General features: G+C 40.2%; 1 protein-coding gene across 1 annotated transcript in view; it reads right to left on the bottom strand.

Annotated features, from left to right (window-relative positions):
• Window positions 1–19258, bottom strand: part of DISP1 (dispatched RND transporter family member 1) — an 89482-nt gene extending 70224 nt beyond the window's left edge. The window contains exon 1 of the mRNA XM_048298657.1: window positions 19195–19258. The gene's annotated coding sequence lies outside the window, so the exon portion shown is untranslated. The remainder of the gene's footprint in view (window positions 1–19194) is intronic.
• Between the last annotated feature and the right edge of the window lie 6428 nt (window positions 19259–25686).

The raw sequence follows: 25686 nt of genomic DNA, 5'->3' as shown, positions 1-25686 counted from the left end.
ACCAAATAGTAATAAATCTCCACTAAATATTCTCAAGAAATTAAGTTCTAAAATTAGACTTAAAAGTAATATTTTAAAAAAACCTCTAATGACTATTAGAATGGGGGAAGATTCAAAGGAAAACTGACTGAAGTGGTTTCAAAGCAAAGTGTAATTATATATGAGCTTCTAGCATTTTATGATCACAAAATGAAGTTATCTTTCTTAAACTGAATTATGACAAATTGTTTCTTCTCAGGTGTGGAACAACACAAAACTGGTACTACCAAAAATCTTCAGCTGAGGCAAGGTATCTTCAGCAAAAATTTTTATCTCTATTATCATCTTGTGGTCAGAGGACTATTACATGGCCTAGCAAAACCAACTTCCATGTGAATATATTTCTAACCTGTAGCTAAAGGCACCAAAGTAAACATTCATCTGCATCTGTTCCATTATTTCCATTTGCAGAACATGAAGGTGTAAGTACACAATGTTTTCAGCACCTGGACACACATGAGGAATAAACCATTCCTTTAATTCAGTCTCAGAATTGCAACTATTCTCTACAAGCTTTAGGAGATGGGAAAATTTATCCAGAACATTCCAATAGTGAAACCACAAAAGAAATATCCTGGAGACAGAATACGGGAGAAGAGGAAAGGCAAGCTGCCTCTCAGACCCATCCCAGAAGGGCAGCAACTTTTCATTATTTGACATTTGTAAAAACATTTAATTCAGGCATTCAAATAAAACCTTCATGATATGCAACATCTCGACATAAGAACAACTATTCCTGAAAGGTGAATATATAAAATGGAGTATAAACGTACCAACTGCAAACCTGGGATGAAACTCTCAGATCACTGCTTCTTGCTTATGACAGAGAGATTTTTCTAAGAACACTTGGTTTTAGTCAACTACAGATAAACCACAAATGTTACAACTATGCAAAAGAACCCATCAAAATTCAGACGTGTTCAGATGGACAGTTCTGTAATTCCATCTGAGAAGTTCTGGGGTTTATTTACTAGAAGTACTGGTTTTCCCTAGCTCAAATAACTAGCCATTTCTAATAGCCTAAATGAAGTAATCTACCCTTTTTCTAATTGCCCCTTAGACCCAAACCAGTCATAAGGACACAAAAAATAAAACAGAGACACCAAAACCTAAGATTATTCTGGTAAACAGCACTTTTGGTACCCAAGCCAAGCAGCAGCCACAAGAATGCAATCTGGACACGATGAAGCTCTTGATATCCAGTCCCTGCCTCTCCAACTGACCCCTGCTCACTCAGAACATTTCAACAATTTCTGCAGGATTGCCCGCAGACATTATTGTGACTACAGTGTGATACAGAATAAGCAATCTTCATCTTAGAGCACTTTAACCATCTTCAGCTTCTCCCACAAATGTAAAGCTATAGATTATTTTATTTGTCCAAGACCAAGTCCACATTCTAATTTTTATCAGATTTCACTGCCATCATCTATCAAGACCAACCTAAATATTTTCCCAAAAGGTACTTTTAAAATTAGATCTTGTAAGCAATGTATTAAGTTCTTTCCCTTAGAAGCAGGACCTCATTTTGTGCAAGTTTAACATACCAAAAACCCACCTAAAAATGCACACTATTTCTTGGGCAAAGTTAATTCTTTGTTAATGTAAGTACTAAAGCTCAAACTTATGTTTCTTTCCAAATAACTGAAACATCTCTTTAACAAAGCAGCAAACTGTAGTACAGCATGAACATTGTCACTCTCTCCTTTCAGCAGATAATTTCATTTCACCAGTGCAAATTTTATTGTAACTACCTTCCACTACTTCTCCCCTCTCAAAGTTTTCCTGTTTCATAACACTCTGGAAACCCAACATTTTGCTTTGAAAACCTGGCTTATGGCCAACTTGCAACTGATACTACAGTTTAAATACCTTCCTAGCAAAGTTGCACAAACTTCAAAACACTCTGGGATCAGTCATTAAAATGTTTTTGTTTCAGTTACAACACTAATGAAAACCAAATGTCTACATTTATTTTAGCCAGCTTAATGGTCTAGGGACTTCGCTTAAAAGAAAGCTCTGAATCAACACTCATTTACTTGACTGAACAGATTAGCAAAACAACATTGTACAGAGATACGGATAATATTTTTAAAAGGTTTAATAAGAGTCTTTCAGCCACAGTTTCAATTAAGGAGGCCAAATTAATCGCCTCAATTTTCTTCTTCTCTAAAGTCTTCAATTACAGCATGCTCAAAACTATGCACTTTTAGCTGCAACTTTACAAGGCTCAATTTGCAAACAGATTTAAGACCCAAAACTAATGCTGTGCTACAGGATAGGCTACTGCAAACCAAGTAGAGTACAAAATAACAGATCCTGCCTGGAGTTTGAGCCTTCCCAAAGTGTCTGCTTGTGAAAGATATCACTGTGCTATGCAGGTGTATCTCCCGGTTATACACACGACACATTCAGCGGACATGGGAATATTCTGGGTGGGAATCGCAGCGTGCTAAATGAAATGCTCCATACAAAGCTGTCTTTCAGCTGAGAGTCATGACATTCTGCTGTTGCTTTAATCCATACCCTCTACAATCAAGCCAGCAAATTCTATGCTGGTTTTGTACAGCCTTAGCAATTCAAAATAAATTGATGTTTCAGCAACATTTTATCCCTTAATTCATTTTTGAACACTTTGTACGTACTTCTGCACAGCAAAGAATATGGAAGGTCTGCTGAAACAAAACCAACACAAGCTGGCACAAATATCTACATTTGCAGTAACAAATCCTGTTGACCATCATTTGTATCTCAAGATATTTGGAGCATGCACCACCTGTTTCCAACTAGCTCTCACACTGTTCAACCACACAATTAATGACAGCTGCTAAAAAGTCTAAAATATCAGGGAAAACAAATAAAAGTTTAACAGCAGCTATGCAGGACTGGGGCAAGCCACGATCTTTTGCTAAATATGAGTCATTATAACACATACAATACTCCAGCAACGTGTATTTGCACTTCACAGACTCCCTTCACCACCATTATAACTAAAGTTAAAGGGTTTCTGTCTGCAGGAATGCCGGTGCCTCTGTGCAACAACTCTTTCTAGGCCAGGAGGGTGAGCAGGCTGCCTGTACACTTCCAGAGTTTTACAGATCTAAGGAATCCCTAGCAGAGCCTTCCCAGTACACATCCCTAACACGCACATCCATCCTATTTAGCCATAAACATAGAAAACAGAGCAAAAAGCCTGCTCCAGAGGTGACACCAGGTGCACAAATGCCAACCCAGAAAGAAATTTTAAATGAATCAATCTCAAATCATCAATTTTTTTATTCCCTAAAATGTGTAAAAACTGCTATATAGCAAGAAAGTAAAAGTTACAGATAACTGATGGGCCAGTAAGTAGACTTTATAACATCCACTTTAAGTGCATTGCCAGTATATTTGAAAGAGCAGTTTACGTAGGAACACTGGCATTCTTGCCATGCTTTCAAAAGTATGCAGAACTCTCCTTGTGTTAAAAAAACTTTCTTTCTTGCACAGCAAGATACTGAAAAGAGTAACTTTTTATATGCTTAATTCAGAGTTTCACAAAAAATCACATGCTTACAGTAATTCAATTGATTTCTCTATTTAAGAGGTTTCTTTCCCAGAAATTAGAATACACAATTCTCGTACTAAGTAGCTGATAATTGCTTTCCTGTTAATCCCAAAAGGAGAAGAAAGGAATAATACAGGAAAAAAGGGATACTTAAAAATAATACACTTATGTTTCACAAAAAAAACCCAATGCAACATAAAAGGCTTCCAAGGACTTAGGTCTCTGACCTGGTCACGACTTTATAGATGATGGACATCACGTCAAGAGCACCACAAGCAAAGAATCCTTTCTCAAAGTTTCAGCTAAATTATCACTAAAAGCAACAGCTAACAAGATCAAACAGTTCAGCTATTTAAATAAGAATGGAAAATAGCTGAGAATAATTTCTTATTCCTTTACTTTGTAAATCCACATTCCTTACTCCTTTATTTCACATTTCTTACCCCTTTATTTTGTAAATCCATGTACCTGCTCTTTACTACTTTGAGAAAGAATCAAGGCATACTGTTTATTTCTCTTATGTGGATAAGAGAAGTATGAATTCAACCACACCCTTCAAAAAACTTCAAAAATAACCATTTCTCAGTATGAATTTTGTCAGACCCTGGCAGCCTTACAGAACAGTCACAGCTCCAGCCAGCAAAGAGGTCCTCTCATGGAGTTTCAAATAGATACAACAACGCCTTCATTTATTAAATTGACCATACCTGCCTATCACAATTTCTCTCAGGCATGCAGCACAGAAGATTAATAAAGAGCATGTGGAGCAAACAAGAAATACCCCCTGAGATCAAGAATAACAAATTTCTGCAAAAACACAGTTGGAGATAAGTCCCTGCTATCAAGTACTGTTTGCACAAAGCAGCATAGAAGTGCAAATCACAAAACTCTCAGGAGACTCCCACATCACATCTGCGTACAAGGGAAACTTTTACATCTAACCTATGGTTTGGGACAAACTTCTCAAATATGACTCTTTTAAACAGTAATACACATTCATTCTTCTCTCAAAGGAAAATAATTACACCAAAAGCAGATTACAGAGAAACAGCAATACTTAAGAATTAGGTCTCGTAAATTCAGAATATTAAGACTAATTTTTATGGCTCGTACAACAAGCTTCAGTTCTTGCATGAGACAAGGGATCTTTTATGTGAAAACACCTTGAAGAAAAACAGATAAATAGTAAGTATTTTCCAGTAAAACAGAACTTGACACTTGCCATATATTGAGCATTCTCACTTGAAAGCCTCATCTAATTGGCTGTTTAGTTCAAAACAACCATATCACAAGACCTATTCCAGAAGAGTAACATGGAAGCAAGGAGAGCTGAAGAACAAGGCAGCTGCTCAGCTTCCTTCATACTGACACACTCATAGGAACAGTCACCCCTTTTGGAATAAGAGAACAAAATTCTGAGTATCTTTTCTTTTATCCTGACATCCAGCATTGGGGGCATTTTCTCACTATATAGTAAGGGTTAAACCGAAAGCATTTAATAGAGATTACTCTGTGAATATTTAGGATCTTCATGGCTGGTAGTGTCAGCTCTGGAAGCTGGCTGTTGGGCCAGGCCAAGAGGATTGATGGACAATGAGGTAATCGAACAGATGTACACAGCACTTTAGATTTTCTTCCCTGTCACTAGGGCCAAGTGCCTTTCTGTGTACAGCACAATTTCCAGGTATGGGAAATCAACATATGGGATGGTTGGAAAACAAAAAAACCAAACCCCAACACCCTAAACAAAAACATGATGGCTTTTTACTTAGAAATCTACTTGGAAATTTGGCTTGAACTGCCATAAAAGTGTTCTAGCCCAAGAGCATTTGGTCACTGATGATTATCACCAAAAGAGACAGATTAGTATTGTTAAGACAACATCTAATAAAATGAAATAAGCATGGACTGAAAGAGGCATTCATCCCCAAGCACTGTCATGCTTTAACATCCTGCTGAGTTTGTACATTTGTAGGATATGGGCTATATTAGAGCAGCACATGGAGCCAATATCACATCAGGCCTCACAACCTGAAGCTAGAAATCCACTTCTTGGCAATTCCAGTACAGATTCTCACAACTTCATTTAGTCCTGGACATGTCTTCAAATCCATGCCCACTTTCTTCCCAAAGAAGCTGAACCTGTGTCAAAGAAAACTAGACTACAGCTTGCCTCACTGCTCTGCAAGAGTTCCCTCCCTGGCACACACTGCTGAGAGGATGTTTGGCTAAAAGGAAGGACCCAATTAAATTCTATCTCCAAAGAGGTGCAGGAAGTACAGACTCTACTGTTTCTCATTCTGAATGGAAAATGCAGATGTTTAATGGGGGTAGTATTAAGCTTGCATGAACCACTCAAGATATTTTGCACTACATCTATATAAGCAATGAAAGAGCTCTTCTACTAAACACAAGTAGTTTCAAACACAGCTATCTCTGTACCTATCACTTCACAAAGGCACCTCTGGCTATTGCTATGGATACTAAACCCAGAGAACATCTTGTCACCTTCACCTGGAAACTCAGATCTACTGCACTGAAATTAGCACACTGAGGGTATTTCATTTACACTTTTTAAAATACACAAGACACTTCTTTGTAGAGACATTTCAGGGGTTTGGAACACACAAGGTTTAAGACTACCACACTTTTCTCAAGAAAATACTTTTAATAAACTTTAAATGTGAAGTGACTTTAAAAGGTAGATGGTACAGCTCATATGGGAACTGACTGGCACAGACTGACCATGCCCAAGCTTCTCCCCCACTCAAGAAACTGCCTTTGATTATGAAGTGGAAGGGGACAGAGTCATTGTGGCTGTGGAGTTTCACAATTAAGTTCATCACAAAATGTACACAAAGGTCAATTTTACCAAGAAAACTGCTGCTAATTCTTTTACTCCACTAAGAGTGGTCATGCATTTTTAACAGCTGCTTCTTTAACAAGTGTTTCTCTCATCTTTCACTTTCCACAACAGGATGTTCACCTTTTCATTCTTTTCCACTATGTTGCCTCTTGACTTTTTGCTACTCTTTTGGCTATTTGACCCAGACTGAACCAAGTGTCCTGCAGCAGTTGTCTGTCTCATCCTTAAGGAGTACACAGTGAGACATGAGCAGCACTTTGTGACACCTTCACTGTGACAAACACAGAGTTAATTTTCCTCAGCTTTCAAATGTGCCTGCCCACACCTCTTCCAGTGTGACCTGGGAAAGGAACAAGTTAATGTTTGACTTCTGGTTTAATCATATACTTTTTCTTGTGGTTACTTGATAGCAGAGTCTGGTGCTGTGCAGGTCATTTGCTTGGGCTCCAAAGTCAGCAGTTTGTATTTCTGAATCAAGATTTGAGAGGTTACATAAACACATTTATCTTTGTGGTCTTTATTTTGGAAGGGGAGAAAAGTAAGTGTGCAGCTAGGAAGGAGCAAAGGAGATGACTTGGAAGGCAGAGAACAGACCAGAAACATACTTCAACTATTGTATTATGTAACATAACATAAAAATGCTCTCTCATGGGCACTTCATCTATGCATGCAGGAATTTTAAGGCTTGATTTCCTTGTTATGCCAGTTCTTAGCTAGAAAAAATTCACCATCCCCTTTTCCCAATCACAGCAAGTCTAGGACCTCTTTGCTCCACGCAGGTGCATGAGATGCAGCACGTTTTGCAGCAGCAATTCCGTAGTTCTGGGTGGGTGCATTGCCCCCCATTTAAATGATGATTGACAGGACTCCAACACACAACACGGGGCACACAAAATCAGCAGGGTCATTTTACTGCAGAGGGAATAAAGCAACCTGAACAACTGACAAGCTAGTGCAAAGTAAAGATATACACGTGAACATCTCTGCATTAACTCTTTCAAAGTGAACTTAATCCATTCTCAAAGCAGACAGTAGAATTTACATTCACTGGCCAGTTAGCTCCAGTGAGAACAGCATCACTTGAAAGCAGAACATTCATTTGAAAATAGCTACCGTAAACCTTGTCTACCTCATTCCTCTGTAAACAAACATTAAGAACCTGACATATCCATGGCAACTTGTGCTGTGGAAACGAAAATTCAACATAACCTTTTAAAAATGATGCCAGTTATTTTACAAAGAATTCACTGAAAGAACTATAAACCCTGTAGGGTCACACTGTAATAATAAATTTAAATGTCTGTGCAGGCCTAACTTAAAACAAGCACCTGCAGGAAGAAGCCTGCAGGGATTTCAACCTGATGCTACCAGCTTTGGAAAAGGTATTTCATTGCCCTGAAGACCCCACACGCCCTCTCACTCTTCAACACTGCTGGTCTGTTGAACCAGAACAACATCACACAGCATTGCCCTCAGCCTCCAAAGGAACTTAAATTAAAAAATAAGTCCTTCGGCTGTATTGCTGTATCAATGCTCCAAGACAAACCAGCTTATACCAATGCAGCCTCCTTGCTTAGAAAATAACAGGGATTCCAATAAAATTTAAATTCTGCAATCTTTCTGTACCTTTATAAATCATGAATGAAGTAAAACAACTATACCATACATCTGAAGCCTTTGAGAAAGGAGCTGCCTTCAATAACAGGGTGGAACCAAAAAAAGCAAAGGAAGAAAAAAAGTTTGCATTTTCCATAAATAAAGACTAAGGAAAATACCACAAGGTTAGATATTTTTAACCTATCAAATTTTTAAATTATTGTTCTTTAACCTGAGGATACTGTAGCAGAAGAATTCAAACACAACCTAGGAATTCATGAATGAAAACCTCGGGCTTACATACTAACTTTTAATGCAAAAAGACGTCTGAGAGTTTTAATTCTGTAGCGACAGACAAAAAAATTAATCCTTACAGCATTACATTCTGTGTGTGGAAAACAGGGCCAGGAATTAAACATGCCCTTCAGCAAATCATAATTCAACAACATGTCTAAGATTAAGATGCTGACAGTTCTGTCTCCCAGGCCCAAGTTCCTGCTACCAGAGTACACCGCCTCTTATTCATGCAATTTAATTGCCAGGTTTAGAAAAAAAAGGCATGCAAGATAAAGGCTGCTATCTGCTAATGAGGGAATGGTTCATTTTATATCTTAATTCTGACCCTGAGGAATGTGTGAAGCAGTCTGAAATCTCAGAATCTGGTATCAAACTTACCATGGGGTTTGAAGAGTCTAATTTCTCCCTCATCCCCAAAGCAATTTTACGTATAGCTGGGGAAGTAAGATGATTCTGGAAGTTTGTAGCCATCAGTATACACTTAGTGTATCAACTGGAAGATATTTACAGACATGAGATGGAAGTGAGCCAGAAGATTTATAAAAGTATTTCCCCCTCTCCCCCAGTGCAATATTACTTTCTTTGAAGAGCAGGGAATGGAAATGAGGGAGTACAGATGTGCAATTTTGATAGCAAGACCCATTATCACAAAATGAGAAGGTGATTAACATGGGCCCAGTGCTATTAACCACTTTGATACCTTTTTAATTTGAATGTCCCTGCTTTCTAGAAACCCTTCTAGGATTTTCTAATACTCTAATGGTTAGAAAGGAGCTCAATAAATCAACTAATCCTGCCTCTCAGGACTGGGGGAGAAAAAGATGGTCTAGACAGAGTTAATCTGTGCCTTATGAGGCACTCTAAAAATGGCAATACCACAGTCTTCCCAAGCAATCTGTTTCAGTGGGTCACAGTTCTTTTCTAGTGTTCATTTACACTCCCTCTGTTGCAGTTTAAGCACTTTACCAGTGGTTCTGTTGTCAGAGTGACTAGGCTGAAAAATGCTCTCCATATTTGTATCTCACCTGAGGAAGACTCTTCCTTCCCTCTGTAATCTTCCATTCTGTAAGGGAAACACTTATCAATCTTTCTGTGAATAAAACAATTACATTTTCAATACTTCATTCTTTACTTTCCTCTATATTGTCTTGTAATCTAGCTTTTCCTGGGGTGAAATGCTTAAGCCTAGCATGAAAGATTATCATGTGATATGTAGAAACTCATCCTGCTTACATATCACAGTAAATCCAAGTTGTTTGCAGCAGCTGCGTTAACAGAATCATATCTGGCTTTTCAATTGCAACATCCCCAGAACTCTTTTCAGAAAACTTATTCTACTCCTCCACAGTCTTCTTGTACAGAGATGATAAATGGAGGATCTCGAATCTTGCCCTCATCCAAAAGGCATGGTTTTCTCCCTCCCAGACTGCTTCTTCTCTATCCTCAAGTCACTCTGAACCCTATCCACATTGTCCAACACACTCACAGCAATTCCAAGCTTGATACCATCTGCTGCTAATACTGCACAGCCTCAACGTTTCACTTAAGTCAAAATTAGTGACAGAACCCTGCAGAGACCATTCAGTCTCCACATCCTCTAGTCTGACAGCAATCCATGAAACTATTTAAGGCTTTTCACCAACTTTATGGTATTTAGTGAAACATCCTTGCTTATAACACAGAAAAAGCCATTAGAATAACTAGCTAAACTAAGAACATATTTGTTCCTCCCAAAAAAGACTGGATACCGTGCCATAAAAGGAGATTTGACTGGTTGTGAATTTGGGTTTCAGAAAATTCAAATTTATGTTTATTTAACACTTTTTGTACTTACTATTTGTAAAACTTACCCAGTGGTTCACATTTGTTGCAATGTTTTTGCAAGTGGACTCCAGATCTCTCGTGCTTCTTTTCCACCTGACCCACTTAGATACAGGTGCTGGGCTTGGCTTCTCTCCCTATTTAAAGAACTTTAGCTGTCTGCATGGAAACTGATAATGGTTCTGTGACCAGGAAGCAGGTGAACCAAATTATCCTTAAGTTTCACCTGCTTTCCAAATTAGCCCTTTTGTAAGTGTCCTTCATCTCCCTTATATAAGAAAAATTCCTATGCTTCTGTTTCTGGTGTCAGGTATAACTACAGCTTATCCTGCAATAAAGGTATGTCTGAAACAAGTGTGCTAAACATACAGTTTAGAATTTTTAAATGTGTTCTAGGGAAGAAAGTTCATTCAAACCTTTTCCAAAAATGTTGCGACCAATTGATTTTTTAAAGTATTTTCACCATTTGAGTCTTTTATTAGTTGTCTGCACCCCGATTTATAAACACCCAGCAGCATTTCACATTCAAGTTAACAGTCCAGTTTGGTAAGCTGGGATAACAAAGTCTTATGTTGCAGATGTAAATGGTCTCACTGAGCACCAAACACCTCCTTGGTGCTAAATGAGGACTCTTGCCTCCTGTCCTGGTTGAGCTGTATCAACCATGCTGGTGCACATCCCACCACACCTTGAGCTCATTCTGTGCCAGGACCTTACAAGGACTAAGTATGAGCACAGCTGCTGCACACAGCAGCCACATCTACACTTAAAACTACTTGATATTGTTAATTATAGACAGCCTCTCAGGAAGCTGTCTGTACATGTCTAAATTCACTGGAAGGAGGTAACTCTGAGAAAAAAAGAATTTAAGTAGTGGAACAAAGTACCTGCCCTTCTCCATGGAATAACCATGAGTGCTTGTTTTGGCCCATGGTTTATTACACTACACAGCACACCATGGAGGGCTACCCAGAAGCAGCTCACAGAAGAGATAACTACATCCAACTAAGAACTACCAAAATATTTATTCAAACTTTTCACTTGTTGCATTTCTGTTTTCTACTCTGCTCCATTCTGCTCAAAGCTGCAATACAATGGGGAAAATTCATAACACAAACATGAATACAAATTTCCAGAAAAGACAAACAAGATACCACAGAACATCCTCTTAACAGGGCTAACAGAAGAGCTGGTATTAAGCCTTGAAGAGTAAAGCAGTACAACTGTTTTGAGCTATCATTCAGACCCATTATTATCAGCTGTCTAAATTTTACCTTAATACCTTTGACACTAAGGCACTGACCACCAGAGCCTTCCCTGAACCAGAGAGGGCAATGATGAGAGGTACCATAGATAAGAGAGGTCTCAAAACTAAGAAGTTATCGCAGAGTCTCATAATCCCATTATTATGGCTTCAGTTGTGGGTTTTATAGATTTAGCAGCCTTCAATTTGTAGGTTCTACAGACTTAGCACGCTAAGTTCTAAAATCAGCAAGGAACTGTAAACAGCATATTCAAATTGCCTTTGAGGGTTAGAGGATAAGATGCCAATTTAAGAAAAAACAAAATCATGTTTGACACAAGCAAACAGATGCAGTTTCTCCTGCCTAGGTAGTAAAAAAAAAAATAGAAAATCATGTGTTTTTGGAAGTCAGTAACTTTACTGTGTATGCAACCAGTAAAGCCATAAAAAAAGAGAAGTTAAAGGGCTTCACAAAGTAACAAAAGCTAAGAGAGGGACAAGCCTTCCCCAATCCATTCAATATCGCACATCTGTGATCAAAATCTATTTTAAAAAAAATAATTAAAACCCCTTTCAATTTCCTCAGAAAGCAGTTTGGTTTGTAGAACTCAACCATATACAGGGCAATAACAAACAACCATGTGACCCTCTTACAGAAAGGCCATGAAAAAAAATAAGAAATCTGTCTGGAGTTTGTGTTGGCCAGGCAAATCAATATACTTAGTCATAACTCAACTGCACTACTTACAAAGCAAGTAATTGTTTTCCCACTAATGCCATCTCTACCATTTTTAACAGAGAACAAGTTGCCAAAGTACTCAGTTTGCAGCAGATCAAACTGGCTTTGCTTGACAGCAAAAAATAGCAGAGAAAAGCAGTTTACTGATGCAACAGTTAAGCAGTAACACAAAAAAACCCCAGTTACAGTTCACAGTCAACCACAACTACTTTCTTCAGCTGTCTTGGTGTGTGAACATTATTACACAATGACATTTCCAAAACCCTTGAAGCAAATCTTGCTTTTTCAGTTCATAAAGTTTCACTGTCACAGAAAATACATGATGACTAATTCAGGCCCAGAAAGTGTCTACGACCATTCAGGATCTTAGACTCCACTGTCACAGAATGAGTTCTAAACTATATTTACAATCTGACTTTAAGTTTTAATAATGGATTTTGCTTTTAATTCCATTATGTTTTTATAAAGCTATCAGCATGACATACATTTCACATGACTTAACTTCAAAGGGTTAAGATTAAGTTACTGAATTCTTGCAATACCTGCTGTAGTTTTTTATAGTATTAAAGAAGCTATCAACAGTAAGTGAGAACATATGTTTAAGACTAGGGTAAAGTTTATTCCAGAAGGCAAAAATTCCCTTCAGCTTTATATAATTATTTAGAACAGCATACATATGAAAGAAAATATTTTAACTTACTTGCATATTCAAAGTATGTGGCATAGCACTCAGTAATTTTCTAAGCCCAAAACATGATAACCACAGCAATCTTTAATTAATTACCTAGTTCTCAAAATCCCCCTCTTCCTTCCTCCCACTCAAAGATATCTCCACATCACCCAGTTTTGATGCAACTTCAAGAACTGCAGCCCAAGAGGGGTGTTTCAATATTAAATACTTTTACCATTAGAAATGGATCCTATCAGCTGTATTGCTGAGCACAGCAACTACTTTCAGTAAACACAACAGGGAGAAAATTCCTAAGGAAGTCTTCTAAGTTCACATCGAGTCTAAAAGCATTTTCAGTCTAAACCTGTAAGTGTCAAGCACCCTCTAGGTCTTACAACAACTAATAGGAAAGTGCAAAACTCGGAAGACCACAAATGAGGCTTTGTGAAGAAAACAACAAACTCCAAAACCCCCAGCTTTAATTCCAACACTACCCCGAAGCACAAGCGTAATCTGAGCTTTACCATTTCACTCACATTCCAGGTAGAATGGATCTTGTGTTTACAAAATGTGTCCTCTCAAATCTCACTACTGATGCTCCATCCTGTCTAAAAATACTTAATCACAGACAAACACTTCATGAAAAGCAGCTCATTGGCAAATGCATCTTCTCTAAGTTAAAACACAGAAAAATTATGTTACGCATACAGTTAAATTTGGTATTGGAAAAGAAACCTTAAAGAGATCTGCATTGAAAGAAACAATTTCTTAAGTCAGTCACTTTATGTCTGAATTACTTGTCAAGCATATTGATTGACCAGACATGCACAAGTAACAGGAAGATGATGCTGTACTTAACACTTTGAAACCTGAAACAATTCTCCTCGAGACTCTCTCCAAACACTCAGTAAACAGCAAACAGGATACTTTTGAAAAGCAAGGCACAAGCCCAGTATTAGCTGTGGCAATAAACCTTAGTGCCTTCGAGATTGACTTCCTGGTTCAGCTCCAGCAGGCATGTCTTATCACATGCAAGGATGGCAATGCCATAGAGAAATACCAGGAAGTCTAAAACAAGGCTGTTTACAGCCCCTGACCAACCTTGGTTACATAAAGACGAAAGATAAGAATTAAAGCTCTGGAAGGGGGAGATATTCTTGTCAACCCAGGAACAACAATAGTTTAACTTCTAAACACTCTGGCTCTGCACAAGAAAGGAGTATTGCTGAGCACGCAGGCTTCACCCAGGAGTTTAAGTGTTTTCAGATGACAAGGCAAACATTTTCCCTTATTAAAGCCTATCTCCCTCCCATTTTATCTGCATGTGAAGTTCATTAACAAGGAGAGACTACACAAGACTAAACCACAGTTTCCATCTGCTAATAGTTATGGCTTAATTCAGTCATTTTTATTAATTTGTGTTACATAGCACAAGAGTTATGTTGTAGTATAGACAGCACAAGAATGTTTTTATCATGCTGTGTTTGTCTGTTTCTACAAAAACAACAATGCTATACATAACGATAGACAGCAAGACCTTTCTTCAGAGACTTGAATGCAGAAAGCTGATGTTATTTCCAGTCATATGTTGGCTGTACCAACCCATCAGAAAGCAAGGTTTTCATGGCTCCCATAGAGGATAAAGATGGGGGGAGGAATCAGAACAGGGAGGGCAGAAAGAATGTTTCTTTCACAGCTTCTGTAAGCTGTGCACACTGTGACCAACACTCTGGGCTCTGCACCACTGAGGACATCCAGCATGGCACACTAACATGCCCCTCTTGAGGTTACCATACAGCTTCTCTCATTTTGGGCTGCACATCTTAAGCTGTCTCCATACCACAAGACCTCTGGTACCCCACCTCAGCACTCAGGTTTTCCCCTCACAAGAATGGGCTCCACATGCCCCTACTCTCATTTCCTTCCACATACTCCAAGAACACGCACCTTACAGACACTAATTCTTTCTCTGGTGCCTTTCAGATGTATTTCTACCTAATCTTAAATGTCACTTTCCTGCCTCTATACCACACAGTTTCTTTCTCTGTTTCTCCTCAATGCCACCTTTACTAACCAGAAAACTTTATGCTTGCAAGGTCTACACTACCCTACACCATCAGCAACCTTTAGTCTTCTGTGATCTCTGGCTTTGCCCCATTCCATTTCCCAACACCCCTTTCGTTGCTTTTCTTTGCTCCACTCACCTGACCTGAATGCTTGCACTTCCAGATCATCATCTGACACTGGTCCTTCTTCCCACAACTCTCCCAGATAAATTAATGTTGCATGCTGGAGAATCTCCCACAGAGAAATTTAAGCTGCTATTTATAAGCATAGAGTAAAGGTCAGGTTAAAAAAAACCAGTGTTTTTCACCTTTCTAAGGCTGTTTCAGATACAGCTCAGAGCTTCCCAACCAAAGACTCCTCTCTGCTATCCTGGCTTTCACCGGCTCAGCTGGACTGTGCTCCTTGAAGCCCAGAATGTTTCTCAGAAGCTCTTGATTTCAAATCTTAGAACATTATGGTTGGAAAAGACCTCTAAGATCACCAAGTCCAACCATTAACCAAACACTGCCAAGTCTGCCACTAAACCACATCTGTAAGCACCACATCTATGTGTTTTTTGACATTTCTAGGGATGGTGACTCCATCACTTCCATGGGCAGCCTGTTCCAATGCTTGACCACTCTTTTAATTAAGACATTTTTTCCTAATATCCTACCTAGACCTCCTCTGGAGCAACCTGAGGCTGTTTCTTCTTGTCCTATCGCTTGGTAGCTGGGGGAAAAGACCAACTCCCACCTGTCTACAACATCCTTCCATGCGGTCATAGAAGCAGTAACGTCCCCCTGAGCCTCCTTTTCTGCAGACTAAACAACCCCAGTTCCCTCAGCCACTTCTCATGTGACAGATAAAATTCACACTTTTTTGATTGCTGCAGGCCTCAAAAAATCAGAATTCAGATGGAAATTTCCTGTGGCTGCTCTATTAATGTCATGACACATTTAACAACAGCATTAATGTATCACACCTCAAGAAGAAAACCCCTTAAAAGGGTATGATACTGAAAGAGAGGTCTCCTTTTTACAGTAAAGCTAAAAAGTATTTTGTTTACAACAAAACACTGATCTGTTGATCATTATTTGCATTAAAAACATCAGTGTCAAACAAGCAGCATTTACAAATTTTTACTGCTTTAGCATTAGTCTCCCTGAACACGTGATTTAGAGGCTACAATCTACTCTTACACCAAAATTAAAGCAACCTGCTTTTATTTCTTTTAATATAAGAACATTTTCACACCTTCCCCTAGTATGTAATTTTTGCTGCACTTCACACCAAAGCCCAGCTGACTTTGTAAAAACCACCTACAGGAAATCACACTAAACTCAGAAATACCATATGGCTGCTGAACGAGAAAATAGCCATGGTTACCAAACCAAATTAATGCCATTGATCACTTTAAAGAGAGATAGATGTAGGGTTGCTAATTACCTGAGGTGCTTATTATGTATTTCAAAGTTTGAAAGTAATTCTATCCCTCTATCAAAGCCAGTATATCAATCATCTCTGTTAAAGGCTTAGAGAAAAAGTCAAGCTTACTGCCCAAATAAATCTATGGTCAACATATGAGAAACATTACTATGAAAGCCATTCAAAAAGCCTCCTCATGGGAAAGGGTAACATTATGAGAACTAAGTGCTTTCACATGTTGTTTTTACCTTTGTTCTTTCAAAGTCTTACTTTCCACCTCTTCTACAGCAAAATTTTTTTGGAGGCTACTAATCTGAATTCCATCTCTTTCTTCTCAAGGCCCCTTGGGACTGCTTCTCCCCCATCACTGTCCTTTGTTCCTGCTACAGTAATTCTCTGAGCAGTCAAAAATAGCTTCACGTGGCATTCTCCAACAGAGCCAGGAATCTGCGATGGTAGCAGATTAGGACAGAAGGAGTGAGAAGAAAAAATCGTGAAGAGAAAAACGCCCACATTCTCAGCAATGTTGTGACTGCTGCGGCTTTATTTATCACTTCACATAACCTACAAGCAACCTCAACTTTGCTACAATGAGTTCAAAAGCAGGCTAAAAGAGTGGAAAACGCAATCACTGTGTTTTATTCCCTACATATATACTGTGTCCCTTAAAAGGGGAAATAATGCCTCCTGAGTCATGCCACAAAGTTTCAAATCCTAAGGCATACAAATCTTAATTCCATACTTCCAACCACTCGAGTATCAAGTCCTGACTTCAACACCCATCTGCTTTTCACCAACATACACGTTTAAGCTTCAAATCTCAAAATAACTGTGTCCTCAAACTAGGCTATGATATTATTACAGGATATTACTCCCCTCAATCTGAAGAGGAAACCAAATCTTTCTGCGCAATCTGATTTTTCTTTCTATTTAATGACCACCACAATGTCCTACACTACAACCATGGTACAGTTCAATCATTCTATTCTGAAACAGAATATGAGTGTCAAAGGCCGTTTTGTTTTTTTACTTAAACTTTAACATTTAATTACTCAAGCAAATAAGCCCCCATCTGGATGTTTGTTTGCCTCTTTAATTTGTATTTCAATTTACATGGACAATCAGCACAGCAGCCCCCCAGTACTAGCTGCAGTTTCTGGGAGCTACGAAAAAACTAAAGAAGCACAAGTCATTTATTTCACATTTCAGAGAAAATCATAAATACACGTAAAATAAGTACAATTTGTAAATGTTATATACATTATAATATAGTGTGGAGATTTGATTACAAGCTTAAATACCTGCCACAAGAGACTACAAATCACAGAATCTCCTGAGTTGGGACAGAACCACAAGGATCATTCAGTCCAACTCCTGCACAGGACAGCGCCAAGAATCACATCACATGCCTGAGGAGCATTGTCCAAACACTTCTTGAACTCTGGCAGCCTTAGTGCCATGCCAACGTTTGAAGTATTTATATTTTTCTAATACACCCCTCCCTGGCCCCACCTTGGCTGTTTGACACCAGATCTCTTCCACACCCATCCCTGCAGGCTGCTTGCTTCAGGCTCTTATTCCTCTCTCCAGTTAAGAAAACCCTTATTCCTTCCAGTCTCCATTCATACCATCTGCTTCCTGGCACCTATTTTTGCCTGTAGTTCCGTCAGTCAACACTCTTAAAGCTGAGCACTTTTATAAACCCACTGACAATCCAGATGCCTTGTCCTAAGTGTTTGTTACTATTTCACAGGTTTGACCAAGCCAGATATTCTATAAAAAGCTACTTGCAATTCTGATCAGAGAGGTTTTGTTCACTTAAATCACACACATGCTACAGACACACTTTGAGTAACTACAGCTCATCGCTCTCCTGAAGAGCTGATTCTCATTTACATCCATACAACGTGAACCATCAACCATTCTGCTAAAATGTATTTTTCCATCTTCTCCAGAGGCTGAGAAAAAGAGATGGAGTATCCTATTGCCTTACTCGCAGAAAAGTTTTCCATTAATTCTAATAGCCTATCAACCTCTACTAGAATGAGGATGTGAAGAATCCAGCAGGTGAGCTGTCCCTGATGCAGGAACTAACCCATTCCCAAAGTGGGGTACAGCGAGAGCTCGTGCACAGGCTGCAGGTGCCAACTCCACAAATAACGTGGGAACTGGTTGCTCACACTGAATTCAGAAACCGAAGAGGCTTCCACATCCCTCTGGGCAGACCTCTGCCTTAATGGTCTCTCCAACACACCTCCAGCATTTTCCACCGCCACTGGAAGCAATGCTTAAGCAACCTTATCACAACATCGGTTGTGCAGACAGATGTCGGGAATTACCGTATCCTTATTTCCCAAGACAAAAGGGTGCCAGATGAGCTCCCTTTCGAAACCACTGCCGGTAGACCTGCTCTCAAGGAGTCTTTGCTCCTAACAAATAAAATAGGCAACTACCAGCAGCGTATGTCTGAACAAAGGGCAGGAGCACACGAAAGGCTGCTCACATCTCAGTCCGTAACGAATGAAAAAAGTTAGGTGCTTGACTACCTTTAAATAAAGGAAAAAAAAAAAAAAAAGGCCCCAGGTCCCATTAAAATAAACACAAAAGATTCAGAAGTGAAGGTGAAAAATTAATTCATTTTTACAAGATATTTTAAGGTACGGCTCAGCCGACACAAGGGCACCTCCGCCCCCAGCAGGGCTCTCCCTACGGAGGGGCCGCGGCTGTCCCGCGGGCGCGGCTCCCCGGGGCGCTGCCCCTGGACCGGGGATTCCTCCCCCGCTACACGAGCGCGGGGCGGCCGCCGCCGCCTCCTCCCCGGCGCCGCCGGCCCGACCTGGTACCTCGGCGGCGCGGAGAGACCGCCCCACGGGGCCCGCCCGCCCCGGCAGGCTCTTCTCACCTCGCGACCTGGCGGCTGCCGGCGGCGCGGCCCCGGAGGCGGCGGCTGCCCGTCGTCGCGGGCCGGGCGGCGGCAGGAAGCGAGCGGCGGCCGCGGCGTCCCCACCGTGGCGCAGTTACCATGGGACGGACGCCCTCTCCCGCTCCCTCCGGAAGTCACCGCCGGCGGGGCGGGGGAAGGCGGGGCGGCCAGCGCCGCCATCTTGAGCGCGGCTCCCGGCCCGGCTCCCGCCAGCCGCCATCTTGAGCGTGGCACGGGGCTCGCCTGAGGGTCCGCCCCGCCTCCTGCCCCACTCCCGGCTCCTGGGGTGGTGGCTGCGAAGAACGGAGCGTGTCCAAAGCTCCCCAAAGAACCACAGTCTAATAGACAGACTTTTAAAAATATATCAAAACTGTGGGAACGTCGTGTCTGGGGTTGAAAGGATTCCCCTTTAGTCTAAGGAAATTACACCGTGAAGGCCACAGTGGCCCCCAGGCAGTTTCATCCTAGGCAGTGACACAGATCAGAGTCCATGCAACGGACCACCCTTCATCTCTAAAAACATGTCAATATTGCATATGAAATTGCACATAGGAAACAATATTACCTATATGGTGCTGAATTCCTAGGAAAAGCTTGCTCCAGCCATAGTTGTGCCAACTTGTTCATGGGCCTCAGTTTTTAATTGTGTGATTGCGTAGCTTTGCGTCCAAAAAGGCGTCTGTCTCTTTTAGTGCACAGAATGGGGCGAAATACAGACGTGGAGTTTCCTAACCTTTGAGTGCTTCCTTTGAGCACAGTTGGAATAAAAGTATGTCTTTGTAATTTTTAAAACCGTAGTAGCACATGGGATAATCTGCAGTGATCCCTTGCACATGACGAGCTGTTTCACTTTCATCCTGTTGTGAGGGTGACTGGCTCTCTAAAATCCCTTCTAAAGCATGTGAAACACCCAGGTCAGGCTGCGGATGGCTTGAGAGCCAGAGTCTGCAGCCTGAGTCAGGCTCCAATCCGCTCCTTCCCTCCTCATTCTCCCTCTGCGTTTCACTTGGTGTGGTTTTTATCGAGGGCTCGTTGTAATCTCCAGTTCTGACCCAGGCCTCCTCCCGCAAGCCACTGCTGTCTCTCCTGCGTCAGCCCAAGGGTTTGCCTTTGGTCACACAGGGCAGAAGCAGAGCGTCAAATGCTATGGAAGTTGACGTTTTTAGCAGCGTCAAGTCTGGGACTAGAACTGTGCTCAAGGAGCATCGCGGTGACTGGGAGGGAGCACATGAACTCGGGTGCAGATTTTTCTGTGAAGCAACATGAGCAAGTGAGAGAGGGAAAACTCCATCCCCCTCCATCTTCAAAGGGACTTTGCTGCCAGCCCTGGTCGCTTAATACCATGTTCTGCCACTTCATCTCTAATTGTACCAATTTATTTCATAGACTCAAGTAACAACTGAGTCATGCAATAAAGCTTCTGTAATTCCTATGAGTTCTTTCTTTCTCTCTCTCTCTCTTCATAATAGATTACAGGATATCATTTATGTTGCAGTGATCCTCCACTGAAGTACACGAAGGTCAAGAAATGTAAAATACCTGTTTTCCACACTCCAGCTCCTGTCTTTCAGTGCCATCTAGTGCCCACGCATGGAAGATATACTGTAACTAATCGAATTTCTCCTAATCAGATCGATTTGCCGTAATTAATACATTTTGGAAATTGGTAGATGGCACAGGTAGAAGGTATATTAACACAATATTTCTCTATATAAATCTAGCGACATATAAATTAATGTTTTTATTTTATGGCACTAAATTCTGACACAGATCTCTTTTACATTAATTAAATTAAAATCAATAGCACTCACAAATCAAACATATATATATATATATCAGTTATTTACTTTTGGCTGTGCTGTCCTCTGTAACTAATTAGATTGCTTTGGAAAATAGTGGTCTCAGAAAAAAAAAAAAAGTACTGAAATAATTTATTACCTTGCTTCATTTTCAGCTCTACTGAAAAGGAGTAGCAACCCAGATCTGAGCCAAATTGCAATTTAATTTACAAAGTAAATCTGCAAGGCTTGGAATAACAGGTCTTTCTATCCATCTACAGAACGGAACAAGGTGCTTTTTGAAACAAGGCAGAGACAAAAAATGAAGGGTTATCCAGAGATCATCTGACTTCAGGTTGTTATCTTTTATCCCTTCATGCCTTTCTTTGCAGTGATGGCTAGTTATTATTTCCATCAGCAGTTAAATAGTTCTTAACCTTTATTACCGCCAGCCTGGGCCCTAGGGTATATCACCGTGTCCCGCAGCCATAGGGAGGAGGAGGAGAGAAGATCCAGCAAGCAGGAATCGTGCAGCAAGATTGATTGATTTAATTATTTTACAAACTCTTTTATAGACTTTTTTCTTCATAGTCTAATTGGACAAAGGACCAGCCACCCGTTGGTGGTGATTGGGTGATTGGCAAAAATCCTAAAACATCCATTGTCAAAATATTTTTCTACTATACCATAAACAAGACTTTTCAAGGTTGCAGGTGGCTTGGTTGTTTGCATTCCCTGCTACCTCTTCTGCGTGAGAGAAAAGTCTCTCACGGACTTAGAAAATAGCAAGAAAATCCTTGCTAGCAGCATTTTTGTATCCACAAACCTTGACACACCCTTGGCTTTTACTGCAACACATAAACTTGAGAGATGCACATGAGGGAGTTACATCATCTACCCGTATTACTGCAAAGAAAGCATTCAATGGCCAGTGCAGTAATTCCCCCTTGAAGATCTCAGATTCTAAATTAAGATGCAAATAGTGGGTAGAAAATACAACAAAAGGAATACAAAGACAGAATTTTATACAATAGTCTTGTGTATATTCAGATCCTTGTGTGTAATTTACCTTCCCTACCTGGTCATGAAAGAACTGGAAAGTCACTATTCTCAGAAGTAATCCAGCTAAAGAGGAAACAAAACAAGGTGCTCAGCTGCTTTCATTCTACTAAAAATCTAAATTAATTAGAGCAATTTCAGATCACAATTCTGACAGCTGTGTTTATCACACTTTCTTCAAAGGATAGAAATTAGCATTGACTGACATTAGCATCAAAGCTTATTTATTCACCCGCCCACATCGTAGCAGCCCTTCTGAGTTTGCCTGTTTATTTAGCACTTTAATAACACCACAGTAAATAAGATTTCATTTCAGAGCGTGCATGTTTTTTGTCAAAGCACTTAGCGCAGGCTTGTTGGAATGCCACAGTAGAGTCCCTTGTTGCAGGTTTCATGGAAGAGCACTGGGTGTTCTCCAGAAAAAGCACTTCAAATGGTTAACAAGGACATAACCTGGGATCCAGAATTTCTTTTTCTTTCTTTTTTGTCAACAACTAGAAAATATCCGTCTTTCAGCAGTAGCCAGAGACAACCTGTCAATCCTTAAGCTGCAGAAGACTGCCCAAGTCTGCCAAAAGCTGGATAAGGTGGGAATGGAGTCTCCTGTGGATATGACCCAGACAGAAATGGCTGACCACAGGCCTGTTCTGTTATGCTTTGCTTCCTTATGAAATCAGGAGAAAGACAACAAGCACAGCTCTGTGAGCAAAGGGGCAGTGTGGGCATTTTCTGCCTTGCAGTGAAACACCAAAACTAACGAGGGAAATAGCTGTTCCTTCCCAAGGTTTATCGTGCTACAATCAGGACAGTAGTCTCCCCTAGACAGTACTGTCAGCCTTAGCTGAAACAAAAAAATGAGAGCCCTCAGTGAAAGGTGTCATTCAGAACATGAACAAGAAACAGCATAGCTGTAAAAGTTGTCTCTCCAGTGGGCATATGATTCTAAAGAGAAGTCAAATTAAAAAAAAAAAAACAAAACAACAACAAAGAAAACAGAGGGAATGACTTATGTGAATAAATTCCACTTCTTTGACCACAGAATTACTTTCTCAAATCCTGACACTTAATATGCAACCAAGTAATCATAAGACAACGGTTCTGTGTAATGGAAATAATTTAAGTTTCAATATTTCATCCAGCAGTGCAGACAGGCCTGTGGAGCGTGCTGTCTTAGCTGGAGCACTTATTGAGTGTGACCACTGGTTTATACAGCAGGAGCTGAACAGTGACAAATTCACTCTCCAATTCTGAAATTAGGAAAAACCAGAAACGCCAAGGAAATGAGACACTCAGCAGCTGGTGAGAGAGAGAGATGAAAAATTCACAACTTTCAATCACTCACAGCACATGTTATGCAGAAATAGACTGAGCTCCCGGTTTTGCTTTGAAGGTTGTGTCACTTCCAGTCTTTCCTGTGAGACTCAGGCATGGCTTATGGTGGCGATTTGCATGTGGATGAATGAAATGTCTGCTTTCAGTGATTGTGTGTCTGTCTTGGTTTTCTCTAGCTGAGAGAGAAAACAGCTTTTGGGGGGATATATTACCCTTGTAAATATTCCCATGGTCTAAACCATTGCACTCAAACTGACTTCTTTTTAATAAAAAGAAAAAAAAAAAAAGGAGGAAAAAGAAAGAGTTAGGGGAGGCAACACTGTTAACACTGATTTGCATTGTCAACTGACAGCTCAGCGACTGGAAAGTTTTGTTTATTCTGTTTAGCTTGCCAGAAACCACACAGTCCCATGTAAACCCAAATTTTGGACATGCTTTTTCTCAACTACCGTGAAAATATAAGGGAAAAGCCTAATTTAGACAGCCCTTCAAAAGCATTGTCCAGAAAAGTTGTCTTGCATAGTACTTTACACAGTCCACTCTTCAGTGGTCCCCCTCACTTTCTTCAGGCATACTAGCAACCAAAAATGTGCAACCAAGGGTAGCTTAGGACAATATTCAGTACCTCATAGGAGATTACTGCACCAGCATATCAACTAGGATAAGTGTCTCTTCTTTTATTAGATTAGTTGATCTAGAAAGCAAATCTACCTTCCTTATGAATACTGACCAACACTTTAATTTGCAACAAAAATTAGGAATTTGGAGAGCAAGATTTAAGAAGATCACTATTATTAATGTTAAACTGCTTGCTTTGCTGAATATAGGTAAATTTTACATGTTTCCGTTAGCCAAAGGTCTTTTTTTTTTCCATTTGGTTACTTTGATGAATTAGGAAAAAAAAAAAATCTGCATCTGCCCAGACCAAAAGAGGATTCTGCAGGCTGATTTAGGGACATCAGGACACTGAATTCCTTTGTAATGCCCCAAGAAGGAAGTTTGCCATGCTCAGAATCATCAGCTAATGACAGGTCCAAGAGCCTCAGTTAATGGGAATCAGATGACAAGCTCCAGCTGTCTCTTCAGCTTAAATAAAGCAGTAGATGCCACCGAGGCCATGTTCTTCCTCACAAAACTCCCTTTTCTCTTCCATGATCGTGGGTTTTTTCTCTACTGCATATTAAAATCTTGCTGGCTAGGCAAAGGGAGGAGATGTGTTGTGCCACAAGTGGGTAACAATTCACTCCTAGCCTATTAAATTACTTTAATCAGAGGTATATTGGAACAGCAACAACCAGTGTTTAGTTGTTGAGACACTTTTTGGGTGATATTTTGAAACTTCATTACTATTTGCAAAAGCACGTTGTGAGAAATCCACTGTATCCTTAACTGATCTTCAACACCTGTACCCCAAAGTGTCTTTTGTCACGCAAAAAAGTCCATGTCATTTCTCTCAGAGCTCTCTCCACCATCTCTATGTTCCTGAAGATAAAACAGTAGAACATTCATGAGATAAGAGGCAACTAATGTAGGTGTCTTCTGTTAGGATCACTTTAAAAATGATTATTGTCCCAGTGCTTCTACTTACCTTGCACTGAGACTCCATCACATAAGCCATCACATGATTAATGGCTGTTTTTGATGTGGTGAATAGCGACAAGACATTTGCAGTGTCAGAAGCCACAAAAACCAGTTAAAATTAATCTTAAACAGCAACAGTGTGGAGCACCAGCAGCAAATCTGCTGTTACATTTTAGATATGAACCAGTTTTGCTTTAGCAGCAAAGAGCTGCAAGAAGTCAGTGTTAGAGCAGGGAGGGTGAGCTGCATTCACCTCTGGCTCATGCTTCAACAGAGTCCCAACTGCAAAGCCTCCTGTGCTACCCTTTTTCCTCTCAAGTTACTCCCTCAACTAAGTAAGCCTGCTGTTAAATAGGTTTATGTATCAAAGGTTCAAATTTAAGTCTGTTAAAGGGAAATAAGAATAGAATTTGATGGACAAGAATCAAGCTCAAGTGAAAGATCTCAGTATATGCTGCCAGAGCTGAGGTCCTGTTTTAAAGTTCAGTTGTATCACACCTACATCTTGGAAAACTACACCACCAGTTTTAGATATCGCTTTTGCAAAGTAGACATTCACTTTAAAGCATACACTGGCACAAGCTGACACTTCAGGCTTTCAGGGAAGTTGTGTTGCACTTAAATTTCAAGAGCCTATGTGTGAGTCTTCTCTGAAGTTAAACTGTCTAAACTAGGACTTCAAATACAGATTCAGACAGTTTCAAGTTTCACCAACTTTTGG

The sequence above is a fragment of the Corvus hawaiiensis genome, chromosome 3, assembly GCF_020740725.1.
Source record: "Corvus hawaiiensis isolate bCorHaw1 chromosome 3, bCorHaw1.pri.cur, whole genome shotgun sequence".
Taxonomy (NCBI): Eukaryota; Metazoa; Chordata; class Aves; order Passeriformes; family Corvidae; genus Corvus; species Corvus hawaiiensis.
The sequence above is the reverse complement of the archived record's forward strand: the minus strand, read 5'-3'. Positions and strand labels throughout refer to the sequence as shown.